Raw genomic sequence first — 8,117 nt, forward strand, 5'->3', positions numbered from 1 at the left:
TATTATGTGCTAGGTATTGCTTCAATACCTGGGACACATCAGATTGTGAACAGATCTCTGCTCCTGTGGAACTTACAGTCTAGTGTCCATGACAACATCTTCTGGCCACTGTGACCTCTGAGGGCAGGTCACATAGATGACATGCTTTGTGTCCTGTAGTGCCTAATAGACACCACTCCCCACTATACCCCCAGACAGTACATAAGGGCTGGAAGTTGAATTTAATTAAGAAAGCATACTGCAGGGAGGTCAGGGGGAGGGAGCTAGATCATCTGGTCAAGGGTGGGGACAGCGGACTGGGCTGGCTACACGAACTGCTGCTGCTGGTGCTGCTTGGTGGCTGCCTTACTGGCCAGGTCCTTGGCCTTCTTGGTAGCTGCCAGTGCCGTCTCCTTTGCCTTTTCTGTGGCTTCCTTGGCGGTTTCAACAAGCGTCTTAGAAGGGACCTCACCTTGCAGCTTGACCAGGGTGTACTCAAGGCCCTTCATTGTCTTAGTCACCTTGCTTTTAAACCGGACCAGACCAAATTCCTGGGCAGCTCGGGAGACACCAAACAAGTTGGAGGAGACCCAGGCTTCCCAGTGGATTTCAGTCCAGCCAGTGTCGTTGGCATTCACACGGTAAACACAGCGCTCCTTCACCACCTGCATGGGACCAGGCAACCAGGACATGAGCCGGGCATGGTTGATGTTCCAGGTGAAGGTTGTCATGGTCTGATTCTGTGGGTCCCCAACGGCGTCCTCCAGGATGTACACCGAGTGAGCAACATTGGCAGGAAACAGACGCTCGACCCAGCGGGGCATCCTGTTGGTCTTGGTCAGGAGTCGCCTGGATAGGAGCTTGCTGTCGGGATTCAAGATTCAGGTACCGCTGCCAGAAGGTGGCGAACGCTTAGTCCCAGGAACTCCGGAGCACGCTCTGGCCCAGGAAATACTTCACCATCGTCCGGGCCAGAAAGGGCTCAGCACCCGCACTGCAGCAGGGGTGCGGAGCCCAGGGGCATGCCAGCCTCGCAGGTCAGCGGCCACCACACCGTGCCCAACCCGCCGCCGCCATGAGGTGCCCTGTGCGTGTTTTGAGGACTGAGATGAGGGAAGGCGGGATTCATTCTCATCGTTGGAACACCAGGATCCATGCTACCTGAGGTTACAGCATCAAGTCTGGTGAAAGTCCCAAGAAGAGGCATGACGTCAGTAATTATAATTCAGCCCCTACTATAAAATAAAAAAATTGTTTAATTTCCTAAAAATGTTCTCAGGTCATCTGAAACCCTCATGTTTTCTGGTCTTTCTCCTCCATATGTGCATATCTACAAGTATACCGTGTGTTATCGTTTTCTATGAGCAACAAAAAGCCAATATTTTTATGGCCATTTCCCACCAGTCAAGCACAATTAGATTGAGGGCAGTCATTCTCTCTCTCTGTCTCTGTCTCTATGTCTCTCTCTCTCCCCCTTCCTCCCCGTCACTCTCACGCGTGCACACATGTGAGCACACACTTGGTAGACATCTGCATTGTTGTGAATTGGGTGAGGCTCACAGAGCAAATTCGTTTTCCATCCAGCAATTAGCAGTTTCCATCCAACATTCCGATTTGGGACCCTCGTCACAATTCACCCAGTCCAGCCTCACCTACCCCATGGCTTCAATGGGTTTCCTCTCTCTGGTCCAACTTTCCTCGTCCTTTCTGCCTTGGAAACTTTGCCCTTAAGCAAATTCGGCTCCTTTTTCAAAATCTCAAACGGTACTATTTGGCGGAGTGCATACTCCCTTAGTATTCTTGTTCCCCTTTGTACTGGTCTGTTCTTGACTGTGGTAAGTGCGCTCCAAGCATGAGAGGTGATGCAGGGCCAAGGCTTTGAGTGTCCCCTTATCCTTTATCTGAGTAGTATGCCTGGTCTATTTTGTGGTTTTGAGTTTTGTTCTACATTTTTCTCTCACTTGGTCCAGGGAATTATGATATGATCGTGTTCACAACTTTGAGCAGTTGTAGCTGGACACCATCCAGTTCTTCTGGTCTCAGGATTGTAGAGACTGAGGTGTGTGTGTACCGTTAGTCCACGAGACTAATTGTTTCCATGAGTCTTCAATGTCCCTTGCTCTGACTGGCTCTAGGGGGACTCCGGTCAGGATGCGCTTCAATAGTCGTTTTTCAACAGAGAGTGCCAAGTCCCTGCGGAGATTCTCCTAACAAGCCAAAGCACCAGCCCGGGACTCTGACCCTGGATTGGAGAGAGAAAATCATTGCATCCTACTGACAAAAGCAGGAGCCCTGGTGATATAGCAGGCTGCACATTACGCTGCAAACCCCAAGGCCGGCAATTCCAAACGATCAGATCCCCCAAGAGAGAAAGTGGAAACTTTCTACTCCTGTAAAGAGTTACACTCTCAGAAACCTGCAGGACAGTTCTACTCTGTCCAGTAGGGTCACTATGTGTTGAAATTGACTTGATCACAGGTTTAAAAAAATTGGTTTGGGGTATACAATGGTAAAACAAAAGCAAACCCCACTGCCACAGAGTCAATTCTGACTCACCATGACCCCATAGAGGGATTCCAACACAGTGATCTGATGGGTTTGAACCATAGACCTGTGGTTAGCAGACCAATGTCCAACCCACAGAGCCATCAGGTACCCTGCATTTCAGTGACCTCTTTACTTGTCTCTCCATCAAAGGACTCTCTCTATCTGAGGACTGTGTCCGGTTTAACAATGAATCCCCAGGCATCCACACAGTACTTAGCACATAGTACTAATTTAATAAATGCTCAGAAAAAGACAAACACAGTGAAGGGAGGCATAGGACAGTGCAAGATATGACAAGGCAATAATTTATAAATTATCAAGTGTTCATGAGGGAGGGGGAAACAGGAAGGGAGGACGAAAAATGAAGAGCTGATCAGGGGTTTAGGTGGAGAGCAAATGTTTTGAGAATAATGAGGGCAATGAATGTACAGATGTGCTTTACTTAATCAATGTATGTATAGATTTTGATAAGAGTTGTATGCATGCCTAATAAAATTATTAAATTAAAAAAAGAAAAGACAAATCCAGAAGAGGGAAGCATTAATTGATCATACTTTATTCATCCCTGGGATGGTTCAAAGTCAATAGTCTGGGAAATCCGTTGATGAACTGTATGTGCTTGTAGCAGAGATCATTCTTTTGAAATGTAAACTTAGAGCATTAAGCCGGAGACCTCCATGCAGTTAGCAGATCAGCACTGACACCAGGAAGCCATCAGTCTGACAGAAGCCAGAGCGAGTAGATCTGGGAAATGCAGGATGTAGAAGCAGACCCAGGATTCCTGAAAAAGGAATGAGCTCAGACTCTCATGCAAACAACGGGAGACTCCTTGTTCACAAGGATACCTCCAGCAGGAATGCCTTGGAATACCGATTCGCCTGATCTAACTGAATTTCTACAGTAAGTAAAATATCCATACGTGGCATTGCATCATCAGAGAATCTCTTTGTGTCCTTATAAAATGCCAAGTGGAAGAACTCCTTCATGTTTTGGTAAGAGGAATGATTTGGCATTTGGCAAATAGTATGAATTCATTTGGCAGATAGTACTTTTTGTGTGCTTTGCCAAGCTCTGTGTAGATATAGATAACTCATTCAATCCTACTGGCACCTCCATGATATGCATATGATTATTTTATTTTCATAAAAAAACAGTTAAATCATTTCCAAGGGGTCATTCAGTTGATAAGTGGTGGAGCCCTGCTTGAGCTGCTCGTGTGTCTCAACCAAACTCCATGCTTGTAATCACTGAATTATACTATCCTTACCTGAAACTGGCATGTGAGTGTTTTATATCAAATAATAGGAAATCCCGGTAAGTATGCTGTACTTAGTGGTGTAAATACTTGTGTGATCCAGACTTATAGTTACTGAACACAAAACTCATAGGGTTCAAAGTGAATGTTATCTGACTCAAAGTTCTGAACCTCTCTCTATATCGTATATGTAGCAAAAGTGACCCAAAGTACTTATCTTATGAGAGATAACTTATTGTATTTTCACTATTGCCTCAGCTGAAAATTCTAATTCATTCAAATACATTGGTTCAAATCATACACATTAAAAGGTCAAGAGGTTTCTTTAGGGGAATTTAAATTCTAATAATAACAGCTTTTGTAAGGGTTTTTCAGGAAGTGTACTCTTAGTTCCCAATTCAAGTTCATTTTTCTCTTATGTTTCCTTGTACTATTTGCTGTGCTCCAGAAATACATAAAATCTAAGCAACTGTATCGCAATATAAATAGAGTCTAAATGTGCTCAAGATGACTTTGAGTCTTTCAGGAGTTAGTTAAAAATCCCAAGTGCACTTTACTTCCCCCAAATAACATTGATTAAACAACAAAATGTATGTATTCAAAGTCACTCCCCTGTTCAACAGTTAAATTTAGGAGCCAATGTTAGAATCCCAGTTGCCTGATGTGCCGTTCATATCTCTTGATACAATGATCCATTTTAGAGTCGGAACTGATTACCAAAGAAGATCTGTGATTTAGTTTGGCATCTAATGATCTCACCAGTGTTCTATTTCTTTCAGCTCTCTCCACAGAACTCTTACGATGGGCTAATTTCATAGAACATTATTGAACGTAACCAGATAGAAAGAGCCTTATGGGGAAAGTATTAATAATAATACCTCTTCCTATTTATATGTCAAGCCATCAAAGTCAAAAATCATCTTCATCAAAGAATACAAATTGACTACTTAAGTAGCATGCACTGTCTCATGTAACTCAAAAGCTTATAAACCAAGGCTCCCCAGAGTTTTTATTCTAAAACTAATAATATACAATATTAAATTTAAAAAACTTTATAAACCTATAAGCCACTTTTATACAAGCCTTCCTACGTGTAAGGATAAGTGATAGGCAGATGATGAATAGAATAAATTAATTACCTCTTATGCAGAACAAATTTAAATCTAAGTTTTAAAAATTGGTACTTAAAGTGTCAAAGTCAATGATGTTTCTATAATTTTTTATAGCTCCATAGTACTTACTTTACCTTAGTCTTAGAATATTGCTGGAGATATTCTCCCAACTACTACTGTGCAATTCAAGAGCAACATTCAAATGGACAATTGGCATTGCCCTAAGAAGGACTGCAGTCTGTTATGAAACTCACAAGCTTCTTTGCAGGTCAGGTAGTTTGGTAAGAACCAGCTAAGTCTGACAAATGTGGATATAGTCCTGAACTGATTCATGGTCTTATTCACTTTGACCATTAATGTATTGGCACTTTTAACAATAGGAATCTTAGATGTCTGGCTTACCACCGTATGTCTATTATTTCACATGGTCCAGGAACATAGGCTGCAATCATGAGTGCATCTATAGGCATTCCAGAGCTTCTACTGCTTTGACTTCTGTTAGCTACAGAGGGATGAAGGACCACAGTGCAGCTGCTTACACTCCCAAAGGCCAAGAAGTAGCTATTAAAAATGAGTTATGGCGATCTCCTAACTTTAGGAGACTCCAATCATTGGTTTTTTTGTGCACCAATTGGTCCATTCACAGTTGAGAAATTCCCAAAGCCAAGCTTGCACCTTTAACTCCCCGACCCTGTTTGGCCTGCCACTACAGGGACAGAATCTAGCAATCTGGTCTTCTCAAGTTCTCTTCCCATGAGCTGTTCATTCCAAGCCAAATAAGCAAGAAAACTAGCTTTCCAGGGAGCCAATCTATAACTTCCAGTTTTCCCAATCTATAGCTTATTATTAGAGAGATGATAGAGATTTGTTGACGTCAGGCACTTAGATAAAGGGTTCTGTTAGGTCGAACTAGTCCGATTGTGTTATCTATACTCTTTCAATATGTGCTCTAAAAATGAATATCAGCCTTAGTCTCCAGTATTGTTAGCCCAACCAGCAAATATTAAATAAATAGATGAACAAATGAGTGGTGATGGAATCAGAGGTTCCCAGGTGCTTAAAGGTATGTGGTCTGATCCTTTCCTGTTACTCGTTCTGCCATCTATCCATTTCCTTCTGTTATTTCTGCCTTATAGCCTCCCTGTTATATCCCTGAGGTTCCCCCAAACTTGTAAATGCCAGGCTTTGGTTATACTATTCATCTTCCCAGGAAATGGAAGAATCCCCCAGGGCTATATATATATATATATATCCACGTATGCCTCACAGAGGGGCAAACCTTCCAGGAGATCAATCCTTATATCTGCCTGCTTTGTAAGGGATTTACTAAGTGCAAAACAAATCACTCTTGGCGCCTGACTTTTGAAACATTTCCCTCTGTGTTTAAAGAGCGCAGTCACCCAGTTGCTTGCACTCTGAGACATGAAGTCTTGCAGATGGTTTAGTGTGTGCTCACTAAGATGGTCTTCCCCATGAACTCCTCTGCCCTCAACACATGCTGTTTCTGAGTCTGTTCTGAGCGATAATCTCATGGCCCAGCAATAGCCTCATAGAATTAGTATTAGGTGCTTGGCTTAGTACTAAAAGATTTAGAAATATATTAACAGAAGTTCTACTAAAATGGTCCATCTGCAGAGCCTTAATGTACGGACTTGTAAGAAGAAAAAAAAAAGGAAACCAAGAGAGGAAAAAATGAAAACAAGCACACACAGAGTCAAAGAGCAGTGTTTGCGAGAGTGAATGAGAATTACAGGAAACATCTATTGGCTAGTACTGTTACTCACTTGGACGTTGAATTTTTACACGGTCTGCTGTGAGGTTTCTCGAGAAATGTACTCAGTGATGGAAATTTGAGTGCAAGCAATTTACTGGGGAATATTCTCAGAACTGATGTGTGAGTCTGGATACTTTAGAGAAATAAATCCACAGAAACTCATGGATAATACAGAGTTTTATATAAAGGGTAAGTGCACATCAAGAAAATATCCCAAACCCAGTGCTGCCCAAGCCCACAAGTCCAATTAACCCATTACCCACATGTCCAACACCAGTCCACAAAGCCCTCCTCCATCTCACAAAACAGACATAATGATGCTGACTGCAGGAGGAAAGCTGAGTCAGTGAATGTGTAAGCATCTCAGTGCTGGCAGGGATCTCCACATGGGTGCTCCAGCATCCAGGGCTGCATCAGGGTAGGTCCATGCGGCTTCTCAGGGGTGTCTTGCAGGAAGTGAGCCTTGCCTCTGAAGCAGGGAACGGGCTAAGGCAGCTACAACCTGGTCCAACCATCAGAAAGCAAGAGACCTGAGAACTCGAAAGGCGAGGCTCACCAAGCCATTTATCCCTCCATCCTTCAATTAACCATACATGTGTTTGTCGGCCAGGTTGGCACAATAAACTAACTACCTCAACTGATAAAGAGAGTGAGGGAAACAGGCTTGGAGAGGGGGTGAAGTTAAATTGAAAAAATAGTTCGTTGTAGGCAGAAGTTGAAAGCAGTTGTAGCAAATATTGCAGCCAATCTCAAGAGGAATCCTGGGCTTGGAGGAAGGCTTCACGGTTGCCCTGTATTGAAGTAACTGAGACTGATCATTTCACCCCTGTATCACACACTTACTGAAGATGTCTTGCCCCAGAGAGAAGGCAGCCAACACTCCAAACAGCTCTGAGAATGATTGTCTTGGTCCGACATAGGAAATTAAGCAGAGCACCACTGTCCGCTATATACTAGATATCTAGAGTTAAAAATATGGGGCAATGCTTGCCCTTTGTGCAGTAACCCTTTCATTTTAAAATATCATAATGGTTTTCTCTGAAATGAGCAAAGCATTATGAGCAGAAAACAGGAGTACAATTAAGTCTTTGCGTAGGCAAAGAATCGCAAACTAAATATTAGCCATTGATCTATAACTGGAGGAAGAAAAGCTATTTTAACCATGGTTTAGATGCTAATAATGATCATCTGTCATCTCTCAACTTGTCTTCAAACAGAACATATATGCAAATGAACTACAACAGGCACATAAGGACTTTCAACAACTCCTAGTGTCCTTCGGTAAGATCAGCCTGTGTAGTTCTGTTTTATAGATACAGAAGCAAAATTTCTGAGACATTCTTCTGTACCTATAGAAGAAAAATGTCTTTGATAAGATTATGCATCCAATCACAGGAACACAGAACTAAAACCCAGGATGACTACTCCTCCACTGAACATATCTTATTAG

At 42.8% G+C, this 8,117-nt stretch overlaps 1 pseudogene; it reads right to left on the reverse strand.

The window, feature by feature from the left end:
• Positions 1–305: 305 nt before the first annotated feature.
• LOC142448711 (PRELI domain-containing protein 1, mitochondrial pseudogene) lies at positions 306–942 on the reverse strand (annotated as a pseudogene).
• Between the last annotated feature and the right edge of the window lie 7,175 nt (positions 943–8,117).

Source organism: Tenrec ecaudatus, chromosome 5 (genome assembly GCF_050624435.1).
Source record: "Tenrec ecaudatus isolate mTenEca1 chromosome 5, mTenEca1.hap1, whole genome shotgun sequence".
Classification (NCBI taxonomy): Eukaryota; Metazoa; Chordata; class Mammalia; order Afrosoricida; family Tenrecidae; genus Tenrec; species Tenrec ecaudatus.